The 26,111-nt window shown below is 41.9% G+C and overlaps 1 protein-coding gene across 8 annotated transcripts in view; it reads right to left on the bottom strand.

Annotated features, from left to right (window-relative positions):
- The window catches only part of Ptprd (protein tyrosine phosphatase receptor type D), a 470,962-nt gene extending 465,627 nt beyond the window's left edge, over nucleotides 1-5,335 (bottom strand). For 5 of the 8 annotated variants that reach the window (XM_050123912.1, XM_050123917.1, XM_050123913.1 and 2 more), the window contains exon 1: nucleotides 5,076-5,327. The gene's annotated coding sequence lies outside the window, so the exon portion shown is untranslated. Of the gene's footprint in view, nucleotides 1-5,075 lie in introns of all 8 variants that reach the window. The other 3 variants (XM_050123918.1, XM_050123919.1, XM_050123920.1) reach the window with 2 other exon arrangements.
- Nucleotides 5,336-26,111: the final 20,776 nt, after the last annotated feature.

The raw sequence follows: 26,111 nt of genomic DNA, 5'->3' as shown, positions 1-26,111 counted from the left end.
GCTGATTATTCTATACATTTTAAAATACAATTTCCACAAATCTCAAAACAGGGACAAGAAACACTTTTAACAAATACAATCAATCCATCAACCTCAATTTAGTTAGCTACTGCTACCTTGGCCCAAAGGATGGTTTGTTGTGGTTGTTGTTGTTATTGTATATTGACAATTAAGATTTCATAAATTAAATGAATCTCAAGATGCTGACAGATTTACAAAAGCTATAGCCGGTAAACAGCAATGGGGAAGGCTGAGACGCTCCTAGCATTGTTAGCTGAAGGTCAAAGCTCCAAGAAAGTGAGGCAGCGTTTTCTGGTCAGTGAGCACAAGGCACCAAGACAAAGCCTAGACTCCGATGGTGCTCAGCTATGGGAATCGGCTCTTAATGCTCTGTTGTTAGTGCTGAAGCCCAGGCAAGGACCTGCTGCATCCACACACAGCCATTTGTAGAGCAAAGCAGGGCTTGATGGCCACAGGTGGGGAGAGAAGTGGTTGGTCCATTACTGTCTGCCTGCCTGTGTCCATGACCTGCCCTGTGCACACAGAACAAGCTACCTTTGCTTTCCAAATTGTCACCGATTTTTGTCATTTTATTGCCTTTAACATACAGAAATATGATTTAGGGAACAGAAGAAGAGCATGGTTAAAAAGCCATGGAAAGGCTTTCATGTAAAAGAAAATTGATATAGACTGATTAAATACATCAGCATCAAATAGAAACGAATTAATATCGGCTACTGAATTATCACAAGAGGAACGACACTACAGGCATCATCTTGACCCATTTTTTTTTCTCTTGAGTTGCTTTGAGAACTGTTGCAATACGAACGAATAGAATCTTAAGTTACTTTAAAGCCAAGTCCAAGACTTAAAGATATTTTATTAATAAAATATTAACTGAGGGAAATTAAATCAGCCGGCTGCTGATTTCAAAAAGTATGGGTAATTTGTTAAATGGGAAACAAGGTAATTTCGTGGCGCTGCCTCACTGGGCTCCGGTCTCGTAGTTTTATCATGGCATTCTTACTTAGGTTACATTAGGTCAGAAACACCACAGCATATGAAAATTGCTCTTTGACCTTGCCAAGACTGAGAACACAAAGAAAATTCTCAACTTTTACACTGGATGCTATAATTTAATGAGATGAGCAATCAGTAAACGCAAGTCATGTATTCTTTTAGCTGTCCTTCCTGGGTGCTTAACTGTGAAGAACTAAAATATACTTTACCATTTTATAAAAAAAAAAAAAAGGAAAATTTGTACAGTTTCCGTGTTGACACAGAGTCAAGCCAAGTATGACGTTTCAGCAAGCATTACCAGCTCCTGATTAGAAGCAAATGAGATTATCCAGAGAGAAAATCCCAAAGAAATCATCCTTTGGTAGAAATGTCACTGTGTTATAAAACCACAGACACTTAGGCAAATGACGCCTGCTTAAAGAAAGTCACCAGCAAATACTATCTAAGCAATCTCCTTCCACACTAGCAGGCTGCTTCAGCTGAAGTAGCATTACACAGGGATCCTCAACCTCATCGTCTGCAGAGAATAACGTCTCTCTTTGGTCTCTCTTTGCAAATCAGTGCTAATATCAAGCAGCCGGTTTAAAAGCACTGATGTTGCTGTAGGCTACAAATTACCTTTGTGCTACCACAATTACACAGCTTTCCTTAGTGACTTTCTCCAGGAGACTGAACAGTACAAGGATTAACCACTGAAAAGTTAAATAAATCCATGAGGCAGCAAGAGATTCCCAGTAAGCCTGGTTTAACACAATCTCACTCACTCACACTGACCTTCTCAGTTAAAAGTGACTGTCATTTCAGAAAAACGCAGCACAGCAAACGTTCATTGGGTCCTTTAGGAAACTGAGTATTATTATCTTTATATTTGATACCTAAATATCTGGATTGGTAACTGCAAATCTGTTTTGTGGCCACCTTATTGAGTATTGTATATCAAAGGTAAAATTCTTTCCAAAAAAACAAAAAAAAAAATAAAAACCCCCAAAACTTTTGGATACTAATATCAAGGGCCACTTGTATGGGTGTTAAAGATAAAAGCCTTTAGTCCGTCTAATGCTCTCAAGTCAGAACTAGTCACACCTCTAAATTACCCACAACTACACACTAAATTAAAGAGGAACGCTTTTAAAAAGACCCTGAAGAATCCATCTTCCTTAGGGAGGCATTTTTCATATAAGATGGTGTTAGTAATTCCTCATTTATCCATGGAATCCTTTCAAATACAGAATTCTTTGGTGACGTGATAGATCAACTAGGTCTAAAGGAATCCAGTATATATATATATATTTACAGCACATTCCTCTACAAAGAGTCACCCATGTCAGTTTGAAAAACTGAAAATCAACAAAAGATCGGTGTAAGTAGACCTGGCCTTACTGCCTAACGTCATCAGGATTGGCACAGCTGATCGATTTCAAATTTGCGAAACTGACACTAAAAAAAAAAAAAAAAAAGTCTAACACATCCTTAGTCCAGGTCCCTCAAGTGCTGTCAGAAGTACACTCAGAGCTTCAGAATCTACGTCTACACAAACTTACCCAGCACTTACAAAACCAATTTCACCCCACCATCGAGCTGTGCTGGCGTTTCCTGAAAAGTAACTCATTTTTCTCCTAACCCTGCATTATGCAAACCATATCCTTATCAGATCAATTAGGAAAAGTTATTTAGGGTTCTTCTTGCTTAGTTTTGCCATTCACTAAGAAACAGGCATCATAGAAGAATGTGCAGAGGTCATTTTTGTTTCAGACTCTATGAAAACAAAATCACCCTGGTGTCATACCACCATATTGTCATAGAATACCATTATAGAGTCGGAGAATAACTAAAATAAATTCTTAAAATATCAATTAGCATCCACAGCTAACAGCAGAGCATGGGTTGGTGTTTTCAAAAAGGAGAAAAGAAAAAAAATACTTATTGAAGTGCCTACTTGAATTTTTCTTAAATGTCTCTCTAGGAAGGGTTTGTATAAGCCCTGGCAGGGTGTCTCCAGCATATAAGAACAGTTATACAGGCCCCTAGTGGCTTAGCAAATAGCAGCAGTTGAGGGGAATCCAATTTTTAGTTTTAGACTTTGGGGTATTTTGGTTTTAAATGAGTGTCTATCTTAAAAAGCATGCCAAGTCATGGCATACATTATTTTAGCAGTTTTGCATCTATAATTACCTGCACACCCACATCCATATATATGTATATATATGCATTTCATTACTTAAATTAATTGTCCAACTTCAAGGGCCAAGAATTTTTGCCACATAACCGCCACAATAGAACTGTTGACACATCTGCTTCTTTGCACGTCACTGTAAAGTAGTATCTCACTCAACTGCCTTAAAATACATCTGAGGGCCACCTTCCCTACTGGAATCCTATTTCCATTCTATCGCCATTACTAAGGGTTTTTATAATACGTGCTCATTATTTGGAACCACGTAGACAAACCTAAATGTGCTCTCTACAAAACAGCACCTACTTTAAAATATTTACAATTAATAGCACCCTTTAATCCTCCATCCCCTTGTGTCTTTTCTTCACAAAAGAAAATGCCAGGCAGGCACATTTACAGCTTTTAGCAATTTTTAACTGGACACAGTCTGACAGCTGAATTCATGAAACTGACCAGCTTGTCAATTTCACACTTTGAAAGTACAATAATAGCTGATAACATGAGGGTGAATTTAAAAAATCTGTCACAGAATTGCTAGTTCCATTGAAAAGGACAGTACAGTACATAATTATGGGAGGCAGGAGGTAGGGGAAATTTTATTGTCCATTTAGGAGATGAGTTTCAAGTATTTGGACACAGAAGCGAGAAAATGTGCTTCGTCTTTGCTATGATGTCTATCAGGGACATATAGGAGAAGATGTGATCAAAGGAGTATAATACCTACTAAGCTTTCCCATCAATATCAATAGAGCTTGCACCTAAAGATTCATTTAAATCAGAATGTTTTGAGTTTTGGGTATATCATCCTGAATTTACATTAAGTTGAGACCTTGGTGTGTTTGCACTCTGAAACAGAGAAATAGCCAAACCATCCGAAGTACCTCTGGGTGAAGGAAGTCTTCGTAAGTGTGCTCCAGACTTCCAGAAAGAATACACCAAAGTCTGCATTTGGAGCTAATTACCACCTCAAATCTGTGAACTCCTCAGCAGTTACTAATTACTAAAAGGCTCAAATGTATGAGCCACTGCCCCTCAGTTCACTAGCATTCATATAGGACGGAGCAGGACAGAAGAGAAAAACGATAAACAATTGAAGAGCAAATACAGGGCCAGCGATCCCTCGGGAATCTTCCAGGGCATTTAAGGTGCAGATTGTAGATGAGGCTGGGGGATATCATCCAGTCTAAGAAACCCAGGCAACAGGAGATGCTAGGCAAGTAGACCACTAGGAAGCGAACTGGAAACAACACAAGTGGATTGTGATAGTCCGGGTTTTGAAGAATGGCACTACTATTTGGTATTTAGAACGCACGATTAAAGAATACTAAGCTCATACTTAACTGTTTAAAAAAATATTTAGGCGGAGTAAAACCTAACTTCCACTTGTTAAAGATTTAAAATAAAATCGTCGTCGCGGAGAAAGAAGCAGGGCAAGTTTTTGTTGTTGTTTTTAACATGTCTATGTTAAAGCTACAATCAACGTGTAGGAAAGCAAAGGCTCTTTCTTTTTGAATTGTTTCCTACTACTTCAACTCTTCATAATAAATTATGCGTTTCCTTCCCCACGGAACGAGTCTGTGTGAGTACACCAGATTCCCGCAGCACAACTCGAGCTCCGACCGAGCCACGGAAAAAGCGCTCCGAACAATCCCCCTCCCGCGGGCAGCCGCGGACCCTCGGGTGTCTCCTATTTTTCCTTCTCCGGCACCAGTTCAGAGCAAAGAAGCCAAAATCGCCCTCCAGAACGGGCCGCTGCCTCCTGGAGCAGGTCGCCGACCCCTGGCTGCGCCGGCTACGGAGCGGAGTGGCTCCGAGCGCACGGCAGGCACTCCCGGGCTAGACGGGCTCGGGGCTCCGACACCGGGACACCGGGACTGCTTACCTGCTCACGTCGGCTCGGGGCAGCCGCCGCCAGCGCCGCCACCAGCACCGCGCTCCAGCCCTCCGAGGCCGCGCCGCCTCCGGGCGGCCGCTCAGTCCCGCAGCCGCCGCCACCCAGCCCGCGCGGCAGCCGCAAGTGGCGAGTCCGCGGGAGTCCCGGCCCCGCAGCCGAGCGCCCCGCCTCCCTTCGCCAGCGCCGCGTCCTCGGCCCCGGCGCCAGCCGCTCGCCGCTGCTGCCGCTCCTCCCGCTGCTCCACGCTCCTCCCGCTCCTCCGTGCTGCTCCGCGCCCTCCTCCTCCTCCTCCTCCTCGCGCGCGCGGCTAGGGGGTCCGGCCGCGTCTCGCCTCCTCCCTCCGCCTCTCCTGTTTCCTTCTTCCTGCTGCCGCTGCTGCTTTTAAAGCAGATTCTTTGGCCACAAATAGCAACTCGGCTGCCCCCCCTCAGCGCCTCCCTCCGGTTCTTGTCTTCTTTCCCCCAAAAGTGAAGCGCGAGTGAGATAACCCGACTCTGAGGCCCGCAGGGGTGAGGGGAGTAGGCGAGAGGGGGCCCGCAGCACTGGAGCAGGGTCCGGGCTGCACAGCTCGGGCCGGGGCAGGGTGACCGGTCCACACCTTGAACCTGGCGGGAACCTGGTGGCCACAGTTGCAGGCTAGGTGGCTTGGTAGAGAAATGAAATGAGGGAGCTCAGGAAAGTAATTTTCTAGGCTTCTCTCTTTGTTTCCTTGTCTGGGTGATTTCTAAAATCCTCATAACTGCTGAAGATCCCACGATCGCTGTGCCCAGCGCTTGGGGATTGTGTGTGCGTGTCGTGTGCGCCTGAGTGTGAGTGGGTGCGTCCCGGGCGGAGAGAGCTGGCCCGCCGCGCCCGCTGGCTAACAGTCAATCTGGACCACCGACTCACTGGGAGGGCTTGCTCAGTGGGTTGAACAAGGAGAGACAGGCAGGAGAGCTGGGCAAAGGGGCGCGTGCACACACACACACACACACACACACACACACACACACACACACACACACAGCGGGCGCGCGCAAAAACAAAAGCAAGAGAGAGAGAGAGAGAGAGAGAGAGAGAGAGAGAGAGAGAGAGAGAGAGAGAGAGAGAGAGAGAGAAGAGAAGGGGAGGGGGCTGGGTGACGTCACCCCCCAGCATCCATCCACCCAGCCAGAAAAGACCCTCTCAGACTCTCAGATTGACTCAACTCATCCCAGTGCAGTCACACCCGGGCGCTTCCCGCTCTGTTTCCTGAAGCACAGGAGGAAGAAAGACTGGTCGCACCCTATTCAAAGCAGTTGAATAATACAAGGGGCATTCATTGATGAGACTCAGTTGTGTCTATCCCAGTTCACCTTGGCAGCCTCCTTTCGGGTCGTTTGTAGGATCCACTTTGGAGGCTGAAAGGAAGGCGAGGAAGTACTAAACCCAAATCTTGGTGCGAGAACTCTTAGGGTGCCTTCTGCTACTTGCTTTATGTTAGCGAAGCACTGCTCTCCGGCTCTCCTGAAAGACAACATAAAACCTTTCCAGACAGGCACCAGTTGTTGGACGAGGGTGGCTGAGGTGCCTGGTACGGATTGCTAGCTAAAAGAGGCGTTTTAACCTTCTTCCCTACTCATACGATATCCAGCATGTGGGGGAAGTCAGCAGCTGGAAGCCTCCATTGGCAACTGGCCCATCAAAATTCATTAAGAACACCAAGAGAAAGGTCAAGTGAAGTGAAGCCGGGCCTTCAAGCCACCTCCACTGCTCCTTCTGTGTTCAGGCCAGCCAATGCAAACAACACTTACTCCTGCAGACTCCAAACAGTTTTGGAAGGAGCAAAGGTAAGCAGACTCTCTTAGAAGCAACCTAGTGGTCCAGTATCCAGCATCCTGACGACTGTCTCTAGCTGCCTTAATATTTGCTTCAATCCTCTGCATGCCATGCTCTTGAAAATTACTGAGTGGATGATCAGTAGTCCTCTGTCCACTGCATACTGCAAAAAGAAGGTGTATCATTGGGAAGGGGTCTTGTGAGATGTAGTTTAGTTTCCCAACAAGTTAAAAGTAAAGAAGAATCCTTGCTTAACTCTTGCTTCTCTCTCCCTCCTGTTTCCTTCTCTTTGAATGGTTAGTCTTATAGTGAGCGCCAGAAAGAAATCCATTGCTGTGCAAGCTCCAAGCCACACTTAACCAAAACGGTTTTGATGCAAGAAGCTGAAAGCTTGAGCAGATATAGTAAACCACTAGTCATTTTTATGCCCTAGAGTGAATCTGGAAATCTCAACTTCCTGATAAATCACTCCCATCCCACACATAAACTCCAGGTTGGCTTTGTCACCATAACATTTGCTGAGAAGAGACCAGCAGTGAACCCTTACTGCTCTCAGAGCACACAGTTTAGGAAGTTTTCTCTTCCCACACTAGTAGCAAGTAAAACTAGCTAGAGAATTCAGTGCTGTCTGTTGCCAAGGCGAACAGCATAGCCCACAGTAGGAATAAATGACATGCCCAACTTCCTCAATATCAGAAAGTCCTAGATGGTCAAGTCCCTATTATAACCAAGCATCTTTTTTTTTTAATAAAAGAAAAAGAGATCTAGTGGCATCTAGTCCCAGCTGTTATTGTACCAAAGAAACTTAGAAAAAAATCAGCTGAAGGCAAGGTAGAATAAGCAGAGAAACCCAACATCTCCACACATCCAAGTGGAAGTGAGACTCCAGCCAGGCACACACACACACACACACACACACACACACACACACGTCACCACAGTGATAGCGAATGCACACAGCAGCTGATGCCGCCGTACCTTCTGGAGTGGCTGGACTGCTTTGCCTTCCGGGTCTTTTAACTAAAGAACAGTAGAGGTGGGCAGGTTTCTGGCTAGTCTCATTTCATTGTTATGGGGGGGGAGGGTACTTTGTCTCTGAGGCTATAAGGTGACACAAGGTGTCTAAGGCAGAGGTAGAATACAAACCCAGATGCCATTGCCCCTTTCCCTGATCCTAAAATATTCACAGTCACCTTTAAGTTCTGGGTTAAATAAACTGTTTTTCCAAATCATCGATGAACAGCAAATATAGACTGTGTCTGAAGTGATAGCTGTTTCCACAAAAGAAAACAAAGCCATAGAGCTGGGCCTGTCTTCTCCCCTCCAGCTCTGACACCCTGTGAAGAACAGGGCAGTGGAACTTTGCTGTGATGTACACCCTGGAGTGCACAATTCAGCTACGGTGACTGTGAGTGTGTTTTGGACTCCATCCAAAGGAGGTTGTTACTAGAAGTGCTGGTGAGATTTTACTTTCATTTATCAGGAAGCATACCAAAAGAAATTTAAAAACAATCACAGTGGTAGTAGCTGATCACTACCTTGTATTATGTAATAGCATGTTATCATATCACACGGTTTCGCTTGGGTGGGTGGGCTGTCGTAGAAAAAAAGGTCTCTTGTGGCCAACGCTGACCTTGAACCCTTGATCCTTCTGCCTCCTCTTCCCTGGTGCTGAGATTACAGGACTTTGGCTCTACCACAGCCAGCTCCCACTGGTTTTCAAAAGCAGCAAGATGACCTTTTGAGAGGTTCATGAATACAGTGGTTACAAACAGGTTTCCTTCCCCTCAATGGAAGAAAAGCAGGAAAGGATGATTTTGCTCATTTGGCTAGTTATTAAAGGAGAAGTCTGTAAGCCACCCTCTCCAACGGTAACCTTTGCCTTTCTGGCTGAATATTATTAGTTTCGGAATTTAAGTGGAGAAACAGAATCAGATAAGATACAGAATGTAACCACTCTGAGAGCTTGCCAGTAGCCGAACTAGAAATTTTCACCTATAATTTTTCAAGCCCAAAATGCTTTTATTTCTGTAATGATGAAAAATTATAAACTAAAAGATGCAATAAATTTTTGTTAATCATATTTTCCTTGAAAGGAGTGGAGAGGTCTTTATGAAATCCAGCTAGAACAGAGAAACACAGCATAGATCCAAATGACACGGGCGTAGTTTCATAAGCACCGAAGCTAATATCAGACCATTCCTACAGGTGCTACGTTGTGTCTAACATTCTTTATTAACTTGTTGCTAAGAGCAGAAATGAAATAATAATGAATGGTTTTAATCCTCAAACGTTCGCTGCTACAAGTTCCAATGCTAGAGAGAAACTCCTAGATTGAATTCATGCAGCGACGCTCAGCTTCATGTACTCCCCTCACACAGTGGTACCATGAAGAAAGACTAGAAAAATGTGAGAGCCTAAACTAACACTATTTGGCTTAACTTGGCAAGAGAAGATACATTCCTATACCTGTGGTTATAATTCTACCTACACTGCAAAGAAGAACAGAAGACAATAACTCATCTGAAGAGTTCTGTAGATTCTCCCTACAGTGTTACACAGTAATGTGGCATGTTCCAGTTCCTCTGGTCTGGAAGTTCAAAGCCAGTACCAAAAAATTGCTGAGGCAGATTGTGGCCTTTCTGATCTCCATAGAAGGGCTTCCAGTACACAGGAGGTGGTAAGGAGTTTTGAGCAGTGCTATGTAAACACTCACATCTTTCTGTATATGAAATAAATGCACTTTTTTCACACAGGGCAACATTTAAAAAAATTCCTATCATTCTAAAAATAAAAAAAGTCAGGTTTCTCCTTTGACTGGCTCCGTCCAGTTGCCACATTTCTCCCTCACCTGTACCCTAGAGAGGACATTATGCTTCAATGCGAGTTTCCATTGGCCCCACTCCTGAAGATTACAGCATGCAGCTCTGACAAATGGATATTCCCATTAAATTCTTTAGGAGAGTGGGGCATTCCATTAACCACTGGCGCTATCCCAACCCAAGTGAAACACTGGGTCATTTTCTTCCTGTGAGCAAGAAGTGAAGGGGGAAACAAAGGATATACTCTAATGACTTTCCTATTTTTTGTTGCATGCATTATCATAGTCGTATATTACAATTATTTATAATTATCATATGACAAACTGTCAGATAAAATTTAACAGGGGATTTGTCAAGAAACTCCATTAATGTATTTACCAACCACTGGTTTTCAGTATTTTTTAACAGGAAAATTGTGTCCAATTTTGTTTTGATGAGTATGCAGTTTAAATATTCAGAGGCCTCCTGTCTTTAAATGACAGAAACCACTTATTAAAATGCCCACTATTGGTGGGTCATAGAGGTGCGCTGCTGTCGTGCCAGAACGCAGGAGGCAAGGGTAGGTGGACCTCTATGAGTAGAAGGCCAGCCTGGTCTTCATCATGAGCTCCAGTCCAGCAAGAGAGACAGGCACTACACAGTGACAGAAGAAAGCAAAGTCAAATAGCACTATTTTTAACACACATGGGTACACAGTAATGCAAGGCATAAGCACATTCTCATCACTTCAGGTTTCAAATGCTGAAGTTTTTCTTCGAAAAGAACAACTGTCTAGTGTTCTTTTTGTTTTAATTGCTTATAGCTTATAATTTCAATACATCCTTTAGGTTTTAAAAGTTTTCACTTAAAATGTATGAATGAATGCACACGTTCATGCAGACAGCTGTGTATGTATTAACCTATGTCACCGCGTGCACAAGGAGGTGAAAGGACAGCTGTTGTCTTTCCTGCCACAGCGTGCGTCCTGGGGATGGAACTCAGGTCATAGTCCTTGGGGCAAGCATCTTTCCCCACCAAGCTGCCTCACCAGTCCCATTTTTAATATGTTGAAACACATTTGCTTAGTGTGTTCGAGGGGAGGGACACGTGTACCAAGGCCCACGTGACATGAAAGGACAACTTGATTGCAGAAGTTGGACTTTCCCTTCAGGTGTATGGGTTTGGGGCTCAGATTCAGTTGGTCAGTCTTGGCAGTAAGTGCCCGAATCCATCTTCTGGACCCAACTTTTAATGGATGGAAGAATGAGAAGAGGGTGAGAGCAGGTATTTCTATTTAGTGTCTTTATCTTACCATAATGCAAAGAGAAGGCATATTTTAAAGTACAAGCAAAGATTAAGAAGTCAGTGAAAAGCTAGTAATTAATCACTGAATAGAGGACATTCTACAGAGAGCCAAAACTGATGAAGCAGGCTTTCTTTCGCTGACTGGCACAAGAATGGGGCACACAACAAAAGCGAATCCCAGACGGTTCTGGGAGAAGAATCTTGGGAAGAATGAAAGTTTTGGTTCCAGTATCTGACGGATGTCAAAGCCATAGCATATAGCCTGGAAATGAAATTAAACCGTGTGACACAATTTTATTATTGTCCCCCATGTCCAGCCAGAGTTAAGATGATGATAGGAAAGTACAGCAGTGCTTGCCTAAAGTTTCATTTCCACAAGCCTGACTCTTATCTTTAAGCCCATGACATGCAGCAGGCTGTTAATGACTGGCAATCAGCGACTCGGAGGGAGCTGAATCTCCTTAATGAAAGAATGTGCTTCATGATTCAACAGAAAAAAAAAAAAAAAAAAGTAAAACCAAAGCCCAGCTGTCTCTCAAAACAAGTAAGAGCAAGTAAGAAACCCAACAACCAAGGTCACCAATAAAAGGCAGGTTTCATATTTTAGGAAGAAAGGACTAACAAATTATTTTTAAAGGTTCTTTCTCCCCAGGTTTCAGGAAATGGCTTTCAGACGCTCAGAAGCAAAATAGCAGAAGTTAGTGTCCATGCCACCGGAAGTGTGTCTTTATGAAATTAGAGTCTGACAAATAACCAGAGACAAACAGGTCCCCATATCCTGGGACAAAAGTCACGGTTACCAAATCCTACTGGTCCCCATAAAGATAAAAGCAGCGAATAGTGTCAAGACCACTATTTTTCAACTCTCTCATTCTTTATTACGTTTTTTCTCTCTCTGTTTGTTTTTCACTTCTGTTATAAGTCTTAATTTCATACACGCTCACAATTAGTGACATGGTTTCTCAGCTGTTTGAGAAAATTCATGTCTGATGAGAAGCAAACCTCCTACCTATCACAGTGTTCCAAGCATTATAGGGTTTCATAAATATTTGAGAGAGAAGAGGCAGGATGAAGATAGGAAATGAGGAAATGAGAATAATTGAATGTCAGTAGTCCATTTTGGGTGAAATATCACTTTCTTTATAAAGTTTCCCGCACCCGTTAAGTAGAACAAAATCACCCTGTCTTTGGGCTTTCCTTTTTCTTTGTCTTCCTAATATGCATCCTTTGTGTTGTATCTGTGAGCATCCTAGCAGATCCTGGGATTCTCCACATTCTTCGTGTCACTATCAACACCTTGACTATAAGCACATTTCAAACATTTCATATCCTTTGCATGAATCAGCGTGATGGCCTGTGCTCCAGGCCCACTGTGACTGGTGAGGGGCCATTCCATCATCCCCTCTCCCTCAGCCTGCACTGAAGGGCGACATTACCTAGCTGGGTCATTTAGGTTTCACCAGCCATAGCACGCACAGAACTGTCATAAGAAATAATAGAATCTGAGCAGAACTGGACAGATTCATAGTTCCACAGAATTCTTGATGAGAGTAATTTTAGTTTCATATTTTCTTCTAAGATGTCAGAATTATTTATCAGTTCAAGAGGGAAAAATCTTCCATAACTCCAACTGGTTACTGCCCTTTTTATTTTTAACAAAGTACACTCTATTGGATAGAAATAGTTCTTGATATCTCATATTTGTAAATATTGCTTCCTATCTGACCATATATTATCATATCATCTTTTCTTAAAAACTCATTAGCCATACTACCACTATCAATACTACTCAGCAGATCTAGAAGAGAGTCTAGAAGAGAATCTAAAAGTAAACAGCACTCTTAGTTGTCTAGTTGTTCATTTCCTTAAATTATATTTTATCTCTTTGTTTCCCGCTGCCAAAAGCCCATCTTTATAATACAAATGTCTTTACTCTTTTATGGGTTGATATATATTTTTTCCTTTCTTTCCATCTTTTTTGTTTTTTTTTTTTTTTGCATATTCTTCTGTTCCCAATCTTTTCCTAATTGGGATTCTGTCCAATCTCTCCATTATGCTGTCCTATTAAATCAGGTAAAACATGGGTTCAAGCTTGTACACACAACTCAGGACTCACAAGTGTTTAGCGCCACCAAGGATTCACAGATGTAATGGCACTGGAGCTCCTTTTTCTGTTCTAAATTTCAACGCCTTACTAACAACGTCTTAGTCTTTGATTCTGCATGAATAAAACTGCATTTTATTCTGAAACCAAGTGGGGAGCTCTCCAACAATCACCTGCATAGTAAATACATAACCATCCCCAAAAGAGCTTTATACATTGTTTGATTTTTTTTTTCTTATTCTGTTGCCAAAATATAGACAGTACTTCCCTTAAGATGTTTAAAAATCTCTCCCAGGGCTAATAAATTTGCTATAGAAACTGGTTAAAAAACCACAGTAAACACACCATCTTCCCAGGACATTTTCCATGGATAGATTTGTTCACAACCATCTATTGACGATCATAGCAGAGTGCAATAAACACAAACATGACCTGGATAGAGTCAGTGGGAGTTTATGCCAATTGAACCCTAATCATCTCTTGCAGAAACACTTCCTTAATCCCACCTTGAATGTTCTCATGCCAGGAGCCTGGGCCTGGGAAGAGAACAAAGGAATGCAAGGAATCTGCGTTAATGCTAATGTGAAGAATAGCAGACAACCTAAAGAGTGTCTTTAAGTCTGCTTAGTGCTGGGAAGGGAACTCCAGGACCTCATGCATGGTAAGCAAGCAGTTAGTGAGCTGCGCATTTCCAGGCATCCCAGCTTGTCATTCTGAATTCATCTTGGAGAAGAACCGGCATGGGAATCCTAACAGTCTGGGGCCTGGAAAAGTACAGAAGCTCACCAAGGGAGGCAGACGTACTTCTGCCACAGAAAGACTTGAGAAGATTCTCAGAGGCGGGTCTCCTGCTAAGTTCCAGTCATAAAAATTACTCCCCCAAAGAGGTGGAGATAAGAGGGGACAAGAACACTGGAATTGTTTCTCATTTTTATCTCAGTGCTTATTCCCTGCCCTCAAGAGAAACTCCCGTGGCGCTCCAGTCTAAGACTATGGACTTCCAAGCTGTTGAACTTCGCCAGTTCTAAAGTGAAGAAAGAGGGGAATTTAGAGCAAGCTGTGAAAGTTTGCTAGCTTATGTGTGATGAATTCTTACCTGAATTTTCATATCACACATGTCTTTCATTAGTTGTCTGTATACCCTTCCCTTTCCACTCTCCGTGCACGTTCCACAGGCCAACTCCTCTGCTCATGTGTGTTATAGGACTGCAAGACTAAATTGTGGAGAGCGAAAACTGGATGTGTGGCCCTCATACCGAGGCAGAATGGACCTGTGTGCAGTCATGTTTTCCTGGATTCTAGCAATTGCCTGAAAAATAATACTGAAAACCTTGAGCCAGATGTGATGGCATACACCTTTAAGCCAATCATGTGGAATCAAAGATGGGGCGATCACTGTGAGTTTTAGGCCAGCCTGGTTAACATAGGAAGTTCCAGTCCAGCCAGGAAACTCTAGTGAGACATCATAGCTCAAATACTACATATCTTTTTTTCAGTTTAATATGTTATGTGATCTTGTCTTCAGGGAACACAACTGTGCATATCACACCAGAAATCCAAATGTTTGTGTTGCTAAATGCTAACATGGTTATATTACCTTGTTATATATATTTGAATCTCTATGAACTTTAATATATGCCTGCTATCCCTTCTAACAGCTGAATTGCTTCTCTGAGATCTGGACTCTAGTATCTGTGTTTTAAAAGCTATTCAAGTGATCCAAATGATCAGCTAAGGTGACATGAACTTGTTTTGCTAACTCTAGGAAACATGATTCAGAAACTTTAGACCAGATAATCTCTGATTTCTCTTTCCAGCTCTTGGGTTCTTTGTGAAGGACTTCTTATCTCATAAGGAAAAAGAAATGACCCCTTTCCCGAATTCCATTTTTAAGTGGCAGCACAAGCTTCACACTCTCCTGTGGTGTTCCCAGCATTTGTTATTGCTTACTTTTCAGGAGGGTCCATTCACCTCACTGCTCATTCATCAGCCCTCCTTTGTGTGCAAAGTATGGGAACTATGCATAGCAAATCATGCCATGATGTGTGTGTGTGTGTGTGTGTGTGTGTGTGTGTGTGTGTGTGAATAAGGCACAGGTGACAAAGACCTTTTATCCAAATATAATGCAAACACTCCGTAACGACTTATTCTCTGCAGTTTCATTAAAGAAAAAATGTTGTTTGCTTTTGCAGCAGCCGAACTTCCATCCCACCCAAACATGTGACTGAAATAAGAAGGGGGGGGTGCTGCTGGTGGGGGGTGAATTTCAGGAAGCACTGAAACTTCTTGTTCAGGAACATATTGGAGCTACCTTGGGTACCTGCATATTATTTTCAGAGTTAAATCAGGAACAAAAATAACTACTCCTTCTGAGACAGGAAGAGGTTGCTCCCAATTTTTGCCTTAAGGAATTCATATTCTTGAGAAAGAAATATTCCTGGTAAACTCTAATAATAGAAACTGTCAATACATATTGGATAGACACCTCTCTCCAAGTGTTCCTAACAAATATGTGGACCTGATCTATCCCTTATTGGCCCACAGTGAACACGTGTGATGTTTTCTAGCCCATACAGGAAGTTGAGAGAACAGTTTCTTTCATTGTTCCTTATCATTTTATGAAATATAAATTTTAGAGAGAACCCAGTCTATTCATTGTTTCAGACTCCAAAACTTGGGCTAGGTCCTGGGAGCCAATATTTTGGGCAAGCTTTTCAGGTAATTGTGAAAACACAATTCAGATTCGTTGATTTGCTTAATTTTTCCTAGGATGCTATCCCAGTACAACTGAACATATTCTAACGTTCCATATAAAGCTAACTGCCTTTTACCAATCAAATTTCCTGCTTTCTTTTTTTCTACTTTGAGGATAGAAGGGGACCGAGCACAGGTTTTACCTATGTCTACAAGCTTTTGACTTCTGCCTTGCTCAGCAGGCTTTTTCTCACAGTCTCTACTTGGTTAGAAATGTCCAGCTCCTAGCAAGGTTGTGGGGACTTGGATCTTACCCACCTCTCTCCCGGCTATAACTAACATCCTAACAGCCCAGAGAGACCGCAGGGTCTTTCAGCAGGCAGCTGTAATTACATGAAATTTACTGGACACCCGGCCACTTGCCAGAACATCTCCATTCTAGCTGCTTCACTAGCAGAGAATCAGCCATGAACTCTGCGGTGCTGTGTGCCTTTTCCCAGCAGCTAAAAAAGAAAGTGAAGATTTGCTTTTAGCTTGCTCCCCCTCCACACACATTTATTTGGCCAGCACAATAGTTGCATTGGAAATCCAGCGTCATATGTGATGCGAAACAATAAACAAACCCCATCAAAACGCTAGACTGAAACCGCATTTTCGAGGGCAGAGACAGTGTTCTTTCTGCCCTCTAATGACTCCTGCTCCACACAAAGCCTGGGGAGGAGAGGGTCTTCATTTTCTGTCCGGAATAAAACACGACTGCTCAGAATTGAAGCTGCAGGAGGAAAAACAAACCTCCACGAATGAAAGGAAAAGAAAATGAGTATCAGCTACCCGACCCTCCCTGATTCTCAAACTTTCCAAATTCTTTTGGTTCACCGACAAGCCTTAGGAAGTAAGTGGTGGGAAAGAACTCCCCATGTCCTCCGGGCACAGTTTCTGGGAATCCATCCGTCACCAGAAGAGAGGTTGCAGAGAGCCCAGCATTCTTCCTTGTGGGCAGTAGGAAGGGTTATGACACAGACGGGAACACACACACCCTTGGGAATACGATACCCCATGATGGGCCACCTTTTTCACTTGAAGGGAAAGGGACTATTCTGTCACCTGACATTGGTGACCACACTGACTGCCTCAGAACTTGACCTTCAGTCCTGATAGTGCCTCTAGGTGGAAAGGGTATTGGGAAAATGACACAAGGCACTTTGCCATATCTTTGAACAGCCAAAAGGGGAAAAGGCCTTTATGCCTTTTTACTCCCTGCCTGCTAAGCAGAAAAGCTAGTGATTATGTGATCCTGCTTAAGACCACCAGGTACCCCACCTTTCCCTCTGTTGTGTCTTATGCCCTTTAAACTGTCAAATCGGTCCACATGGTTTTAGGTTCATAATTAAAGTGTTGGCAATGCTCGCTTCATGGCTTTCAATTTCATTTGTACAAATGGTCCCATCACTCTTTTTAAAAGCCCCGGGCACATGTTCAAAACAGACAACCCAAACAAATAAAATGGATAACCAAGCCAAAGCCGCCACATCCTTGCTACTATGTAAGCCTCCAAAAGCACACAGAGAAAGAACTTTCTCAGAGCTGCAAAATGCAAGTTTTTACGTTAACACAGTATCACTAAAGAAAGATGGGGCTCATACAATGACACAGAATCAGCAATTTAGCATTCAATGAGCTGAATTTCACCTTGAATGAGTCCTCAGAAAAGGAATATTTAGGAAGATGCAGAGTTCCTATGGGGCATCTTAGGTTAGAGCTTGAATTTGACAGAATTTATTACTTCCAAGTGCTAAGAAAGAGTTTATATTTAGAACTGAGTTCTTGATCTTATCCAGTGATTGACTTTCGTGGCCTTTGGAAGTAACTTTGATAGCAGAATTCCTGTCTGTCATTTACCCCTGATGCTGACATGGTCATAGCAGTGGGAGCTGCTATATAAAAATGTGGTAAAGGTGAAAACTTTACCAAGGTAAATGGCTCCAACATGTGGAGAAAAGAAAACTTATAACAAATTACTTGGTATAGCAATTAATAATAATAATAATAATAATAATCACAGAATTCAAACTATGGTGTGAGATTTCACCAATACAGAGCAGGAAGAAATGGCCAGACCCACTTTTCAAAGCAGTTATGAAATAAGGCATTGGCCACCACCAGCCTACAGTGCAAACCAGCACCTTTATCTGAAGGCTCTGCTTGGGAGGAACTGTCTTCTGCGAGAAGGCAGCTTCTTCAAAACAGCAACAGTGCAATTTCTCACCACTGAGGGTCCAAAGCTCTCGCTTCTTCCACTTTTTTGACAGAAACAAACTGATCAAAAAGGGCTACAAAGTCAGCTCTTACCTACATCACAAAGTGTAGTTATAAACTAGAGTGATACCACCTGTGCTCTATCTCAGCCTCATCAGAGCCATTTTCTCTTCTGCATCATTTCGCAAGGATGGAAAGGGAGAGAAACTGATGATGGGACTGGGAGTTGGGAGAAGGAGCCTAGAGACTGAGCAGAGAAAGAAACAAGTCTGTGTCTCCTGCACAGAAATAACTGTGTGATCGTATCTCACCTCTAGCAAAAAGGCTCCAAGTCCAGGAAAACAAAGACTTCTTTGCCCAGTGCTTTTAGTTACATGACTGACTTATCTTGCTCACAATGTGTTGTTATTACAACCTTTGTAAGGTTGGAGACACATATTTGTATTAAAATCACAGTGAAGAAATTTGTTTATTTATACAAGCTAGGTTTTTATCCATAATTGAGCTTCTTTCTGTGTTCTTGGTGAATAAAGAAATTTTGAGCCTGGTATCTTGACAAAGCAACCATAGAAATGGGATAAAATGGCACACTATCCAGGATGTGACCTACATTTATGAAAATCTGGTCAATAAAAAGTTCTCTTCTGTTGTCACTTTAAAAAGTCTCTATCTTTTTTAATCTTAAACTTTAATGAAACCCATCCAGGGACAGTCCACATTTTTCAGAAAGAACAAATTTTTCAGTACAGGAGACAGCATTTGCCAGTACAACAAGAAACCAGCCAAGTTTCTGTGGAAGAACTAAGCAAGTACATCTCAATAAGGGCCCAAACAATCCCTGGCAAACAATTAGAAAAACAAGTTGTTGTAGCATTAAAGAAGCTCTCAGCTATGAATGATGTTGGTGGAAAACAGAGTTACTCATCAGTTGAAATGTTTGCTTGAAGTGAGAATTATTTTATGGAAAGCACATGAGTCTTGGCATACTTGCGGTCTGTTCAGATTGGTCACTGTGTACATTACTATAGCAATATGCCCCAAGATGTCAAATCTGTCTGCTTAATGAAGCAGGTGGTGAGGATCTTCAGTGAGCTGTGAGCTCCTGAAGGTCATGGACTCTGTGGTATTCATCTTCTATCTCACACAATACCAGCTTGATGAACAGCCAATAAATTTCAGATGTGAATACAGATTGCCACACAGCCTGACCCTGTGACATAAAATATCACCCCATCGCCACTGACTATTGCCCTGCCTAATTTCTCTTCTGATTGATAATTGCCAACTGTCATGTTTACATGATTCTTTTTATTATTAATCTAATTCTCTTCTCCTTCACAAAAGTCTGCTCTCCCCAAGGTCGGGGATTGAAAAGGTTTGATTTTCTTTAGAGCTCCACTTCCTAGGGTGGCGCTTAGCACTTCTAAAGTCAATCACAAATATGTGTTGACCTTTGAATGAGGCAATGATTAATGAGGAAATGGCTCACTCTGTCTCTTCTTTATCTCATTGATTCTACTTTAATGAATGATGCCTAAGAATTACAGTCTGAGCCTCAGTCAGTCTTATAACAAGAGGAGGGCTTCCTAGTAACGTAGGATGCTAAAGAATGGAAGGATTGGAAGGCTGGTCCTACTGGTATCAGATGCATGCACCTATAATCCTGTAGAGAAATTTGAGCAGAGAACCCTGATTGCTTTTTGGGCTGACGAGGGAGGGGGACTTGATTGGGGGAGGGGGAGGGAAAGGGGAGGCAGCGGTGGGGAAGAGACAGAAATCTTTAATAAATAAATAAATAAATAAATAAATAAATTAAAAAAATAAATAAATAAAAATAAATAAAAATTTAAAAAAAAAAAAAGAAAAGAGAGGGAGGTCATGAGCTAGGGGTTTAGAGGTTTCTGGGACTGGGACCACCCAATGCGAACAGAGGAACACATTGCACATCCCTGTCCGCATTTGGCACCATCACTTCTCCTTAGAAAGTTCTCTTCTTAAAAAATAGCATGGAGGTTTTTGTCTACTGTGGGGCATCTACAGGCACGTGCAGGCTCTGAGGACTCGGCTACATGCAATCTAGACTTTGAGCATTCATGTCAAATTTTAGTAAATAATTGTAACAATTTTTTCTTCTTGGGCATTTCTGTACTAGTCGTGCCTTTGAAGTTTCCACTTACCACACTCATTTAAAGGACCTTTCCAAGAAAGCCAGGGACTCCTGCTTCAATGACTTTCTTATGATTTGTCTGGTGGTCCAGACACCAGAAAACTTTGATCTGTAGTTTAGTTTCAAACCAAGATAGACAGACATTCTTTGTTTCTAGTAGATATTCATAGGTGTGGTAACAATTGGACAGACTTATTTTGGCAGTTTCCCACCTTGGGTAAAGAACCGAGCATAAATAGGAAATTGCCCTGCTTGTATAATCTGTCTGGAAAATGACTGGGAAATATCCGTCTATGGCTTTCTATTCTCATCTCTTCTCCTGACTTACACCTGTCAGAAATGTCTTATAGTCACCCTAATCAGTTCCCCTTAGTGTCTCTGAGCACAACAGTTGGTTACTTTGTTCTCTTAATAACTCTTATCTCTCCACTAACTTACCATACTGGATATTGCTTTGTGGTTCAAAGAAAACAATCCCTAGCTCTGTTGGACCTTGCATGTTATGGCGTGAACTGTTAAGACCTCCAGAATCCTCCTTTCTTTATTGAGAAACAGAGATAATGATATTTATTTTGCCAGGTTATAGAGAAGGCTACCTAGAATCGTGCAATTGAAACTGGCAGGTAGAGCCTGGCTGCTAGCAACTGTTTGCTGTATATCAAGGAGATACAATCTAGACTTTTGCTCTACAATGGGGATTCTTGATGTGGGATTCCCCTCTGTATGCTGTGAATCTATTTTATTGCCACTTGTTAATAAGGAAGCTGCTTGGGGCCTATGGCAGTGCAGAATAGAGAAGCCTCCATGTGCATATTCTAATGAAACTTACAAAACATTAAAACGAACATTGTTCTAGCAGATGAGAGGATTGCCTGAGATGCGGCAACAGGGCACAGTGGAGGGAACACAGGCTGTTTAGGATGCTGCTCTTGGGCAGATGTGCAGTCATCCACAGTGATGCAGGAAGTGAAGGGAAAAGCGAAGAAGTCAACTTTTCTTTGAAGAAGAGCTGAAAATAATCTTCTTTTAAGGTTTCAGGAAGGATTACAAAAAAAAAAAGATCAATCAATCATTTATATATTAAAGTTAATTATAAAGTTCTCTGGTTTTGCTTTAAAAAGTTGATTGCAATAAATAACATAATTGCTTTTTTGTCTTTCTAGTATTGAGAAGAAAGCTCTCCGGGAAGTTACAGATTAATCAGAATTAACATAACTCAAAACTGGCAAAGTGACTACAGAAAGATTTTGTTCACTTTCTAGTTTATTCAGCCCCTATGATCTCCCAGAGTTCATGACCACCTACTATCCTGTTTCAGACCTAAAGTAACTATCTCCTTGTGTACTCACACATGTATGCAGACGGACAGAGAGGTGACAGCTGTGGAATACCAGACTAGCTTCAGGGATGCTCACATGGACTCTGCTTAGCCCACATATGACCTCATTTCCTGAGAAAATGCTCAGCATCTACAACACATTTCATCACTTCAGAGGGATTAGGGACAACAGTATCCTCATAGAGAGTGGCTAGAAGCTTGGCTCTGCCACCTAGCTGATCAGTTTAGAGCACGATCCCCCAAACCCACTGAGCAGCACTCTCTGTAAAAATAGCACAAACAGGCCTACTTCCTATAGTGGTTATGAAGGGATGGAAAATAATGCTACTTCTCCAAGATATTTTTATGATGCTCAGCCAAAGATTAGCAAATACTCAAGTTCACTGGCAGGATTTCCTATGAGGTGTTATGATTGTTAGAGACACAGCCTAGAATCAGCTGGGAAGAGAGTGTTAAGGGATTGTCTATATGAGTTGGCTCACGGGTGGGCCTGTGGGTGATTGTCTTAATTGAGTTAATTATTATGGGAAGACCCATCTCACTATAGCAACACCATTCCTAGGCTACAGGTCCTAAACTGGATAAGTAAAAAATTCAGTCTGAGCACTAGCAAGCCTCCATTTCTCTCTGTTTTTGACTCTGAATGCAACGCGGCCGACTAGCTGTCTCAAGTTCTTGCCTCGACTTCCCTGCAGTAGTGGACGCAGCCAGGAGTTAGGAGCTAAAATAAAACTTTTCACCCCTAAGCTCCTTTTTGCCAGAATAATTTATCACAACAACAGAAATGAAAATAGGACAGGATGTAAGTATCCTCTTCTTCAAGTAACATGTTTGTTAGGTTTTCCCCTTAATTGGATTTCACAAAGTCTAACTAGCACATTACTTATTTTTGTCACATCATTGAGTGATCTTGTTTTTAAGAGAATAGAATTCAGAATTTACCTATTATATGTGTCTTCCACTACAGTATGGTATGTGTGTGTATGTGTGTGTGTGTACACATATGTGTGTGTTGCTTTAAAAACTTGCAAGATAGTATGAGTCTTCATAAGAGTGAATTCAGGCATGATGGTACATTTCTATTATATCAGTACTCAAGAGGCTGAAGCAGGAGAATCCAGAATGTGAGTACATCTGGTCTATATAAGGAGCTGAAGTCTAATCTGGGCAAGCAGTGAAAGCAAAGAAGAGAGCACTAAGAAGTTCAGCTCAGACAGGTTCTATTAACCTTAACGCTGGGGGCCACTGGGGAGCTGCTGGGAACCTGTAAACTACAAATTACTTTACTTTCCCTGGGAAAATTGGGAACGGAGCAGGAACCCAGTTCTCAAGGTGAAAAAAACATTATGAGACTCCAGGAAATGCTTATACCTCTAGTGTCCGTTGTGAGACTTATGCAGAACAGTGTTACGATAGTGCTCTGTATCCATGGTTCTCACAGTTCCCAAATGCTTTGGGCCTCTAATAACAGTTCCTCATGTCGTGGTGACTCCCAACCAGAAAATTTTCGTTGCTACTTCATAATTGTAATTGTACTATTATAAATCATAATGCAAATAGCTGTGTTTCTGATAGCATTAGGAGATCCCTGTGAAAGGATCATTCACGTCCCTATAGGGGTCTCAACCTATAGGTTTATATCCCTTGCTCTTTATCATCCTCAGATGAATGCGGAGTCCATTCTTCCCTTGGTAAATGTTTCATTTTTGGGTCCTGACAAAAACCTCTTCACTAAGAACTCATTTGTGATCTGAGCAAATTTTCTGACCTTTAAAATTTGGGGACTTCACATTCAACAGTAACTCAGCACATTTAATCGTGGTTAGGACTGCATAGATCTTCACTCTCTGACCTTGTCTTCTTGGCAAACAAGTTTTTACTGTTTGGAGGAAAAATACAGGCTTCTTTGCAAACACCTTCAAAGTTACAAAGTTCAGGGTCATGGACTAGCGTGTAGACAAAGTAACTTTTGTCTTAAATGTTTCTTTTTCTTGCTTTGTTTTTGTAATGATTCGGGTGTGCCTATGTAGTTTAAACTGTCCTCACTTTTTACTCCTTTCGGTCTTCCACTGCTGGGATTAGACCTGGACCAAACATGCTTTTTAAATGTATTCCTTTGTCCCTTGCTATTACCATACTGCTTCACATTGAAAATATTTGTATTAGCCAAATTAGAAAAAGAAACTTAAGCTGGGCCTTGTTCCAAGAAGTCAAACTTGAATAGCCCAGGGTAACCTCTGCAACAAATTAATGATTCATAATAATACCTGAACAAGTAAACATTTCATTTTTAGCTGTTTGGAGCAGTTTATAAGATACTGACACTCAGGGGAGCTTTTACGGTAGTCGTTTATCTTTCCTACTAGAAAGGAAAATATTTTTGCATATTTTAATGAGAATATTATCTTTTGCTATTCTTATCTTTTAATGGTTCTTTTGTGTGACAAAGATTAAATAACAAAAATTCACAATTTTCCCATTTACAGAATGAACCTTTATAGAAAAAAATGTAAAAGAATGCTCAGATCTCAGTTGAACTTGACCTATTTTTCAATATTTTCTAAAAGTGATAACTCTCATTGCCATTTTACTCAGACAGACCAAGCAGGTCAGTAAACAAAGGCCGTGGTGTCTTCATTTCCCCTCTGCCCTTCCTGTGTAAATACCGTGAATAAGTGTCTCCAAGTCTTCTCAGAGAAGCCAATTCCCACTTTCTTAAACAGAAAGCTATGGTGGAATAAAAATGTAAAGCAATAGTATTTATGGGTGGCGTTCTGTCTGTAAGTAGTTTAGATTTGCCTGGAATGGCAAGAAGGGTCCAGTCTCACCTCAGCTATTGACATTCCTAAGGGAAGTTGTGACACTGAGAATCCTGTGGACTGCATTGAAGATAAAATACTTTACAACCATCAGAAAAGCTGTGTATACGTCACACTGGAAGAACATAGTTTGCTGGCCTTGCCAGATGTCATTTCTCTAGAACTTATCAAAAGAAACATTGTGCCTTGGTGTTCCCAGTGTCCAGTTCGTTTGTGGAGACTGGCTCAACGGTGGAGTGGTTCTGTGTCATATCCTCTGTGCAATTCTTTGTTCCCAAAACAGAAACTACTGGGAGGGATAGAAAATGACTGTGGTACCTTGTATAATATCGGCTGCCTCTATAACTATCCAAACAAGCCCAAAGGCATGGTGAAGAAATGTAGGAGCAATGTCAGGATGAGGGAGAGAAATGAAGGCAAAAGGAAAGTAAATAAGAAATAGTTATATGTGTTTCGGGGAGAAAGTACTCAGCTAATTCCATTCTGCACAGTGTAAAGCTCCCTTTGGTATTCACAGCACACTTGGAGGCTCTGGTTGATCCTAGCCTTGTGTCTCTCTGGGGAGACGTGGGCTTCTCTCTCTGTGCATACTAGGCTCTCATGGCTGGTGATATGAAACGTTTGTTTTGCTTGGCCATGTATGGAAAACAGGAGTCAGTTGCATGCATTCAAAGTTGTCCTTTGATCAGCCCATTATGAGGTCAAGGAAGTGTTAGCTGTGAGATGAGTGTTGGAACTGATCCCCTTTAAAGCTAGTCTAGGTCCTCCTGTAACTCTGGTTTTGGTCTTGAGTAGTTGAACACACTGCTTGGATGGATACACGTAAGCTTTGCTCTAAATGCGTTCATTCACTCCTCCTGCCTTTAGTTTTGCATTTGCTCATGTGAATGTGTGTGCCCATTTCCCGGCGGAGTGAGGACTGCGCTAAGGAGGACACAGCCGGGTAGTCATCATTTATCACAGAATTCATGGGTCAGTGGAACACAGCACCGGTTCTTGATTTGCTCTTGTATGTTCCTCAGTGATTAAGACTTATCTCTCTATTGCAACTGTAAATTACAGACTTATTACAATAATAAACCTGCTCAGGGGCAGAAGAATATTCTTTCATTGTAACGACTGGAAGGAGAATTCTGAATTTTGGAATTCCTGCTTTCAATTTGTCGTGACAGTCTTCTTGACTTAAAGTTCATCAGGTTTTCCTTCACGTTTCCTCGTAGAAACAGACAGAAAGTAGTTTAGATTGGAAGTCAAGAATCTCATCGTCCTGCTCTGAGACCATTCAAAATGCGCCTTGAGTTTTAAGGCCCAGTAACTTGCAAAGAGAGGAAAGATACTTATTTAAAGCACAAACACTGTGAGCCTTGACATCATCACTTCTTAAGTCAGAATTTGGATTTTCTTTTGATTTGCTTATTTTGTTCTGTTTTAGGTAGGATATTGCTGGACTAGGCCATGGCTGGTCTAGAACTCACAATGTTGATTGACCAGGCTGGTATTGAACTTGTCACTCTCCTCTTGCCTGCCAACAGCTAGAATTTCTGATGCGCTGTCACAGGCTACAGTTAAGTCAGACTTTTCAGGATAAATATTTTCAACCTTTTCCTTGTAGTATTGCTTATAAGCTAGACTCAACCTGCTCTTCTCAGATATAGCTTTGAGGATCCCCACTGTCTATCCCACCAATAATGTACCTGGCACTTTTTACTGTAAGCTAGGACAGTAACCATGCTTATAATCAT

This window comes from Alexandromys fortis, unplaced genomic scaffold (genome assembly GCF_014885135.2).
Source record: "Alexandromys fortis isolate MF-2015 unplaced genomic scaffold, M_Fortis_MF-2015_v1.1 scaffold_166, whole genome shotgun sequence".
NCBI lineage: Eukaryota > Metazoa > Chordata > Mammalia > Rodentia > Cricetidae > Alexandromys > Alexandromys fortis.
Note: the sequence above shows the minus strand (reverse complement) of the source record. Positions and strands in the feature narration are given on the sequence as shown.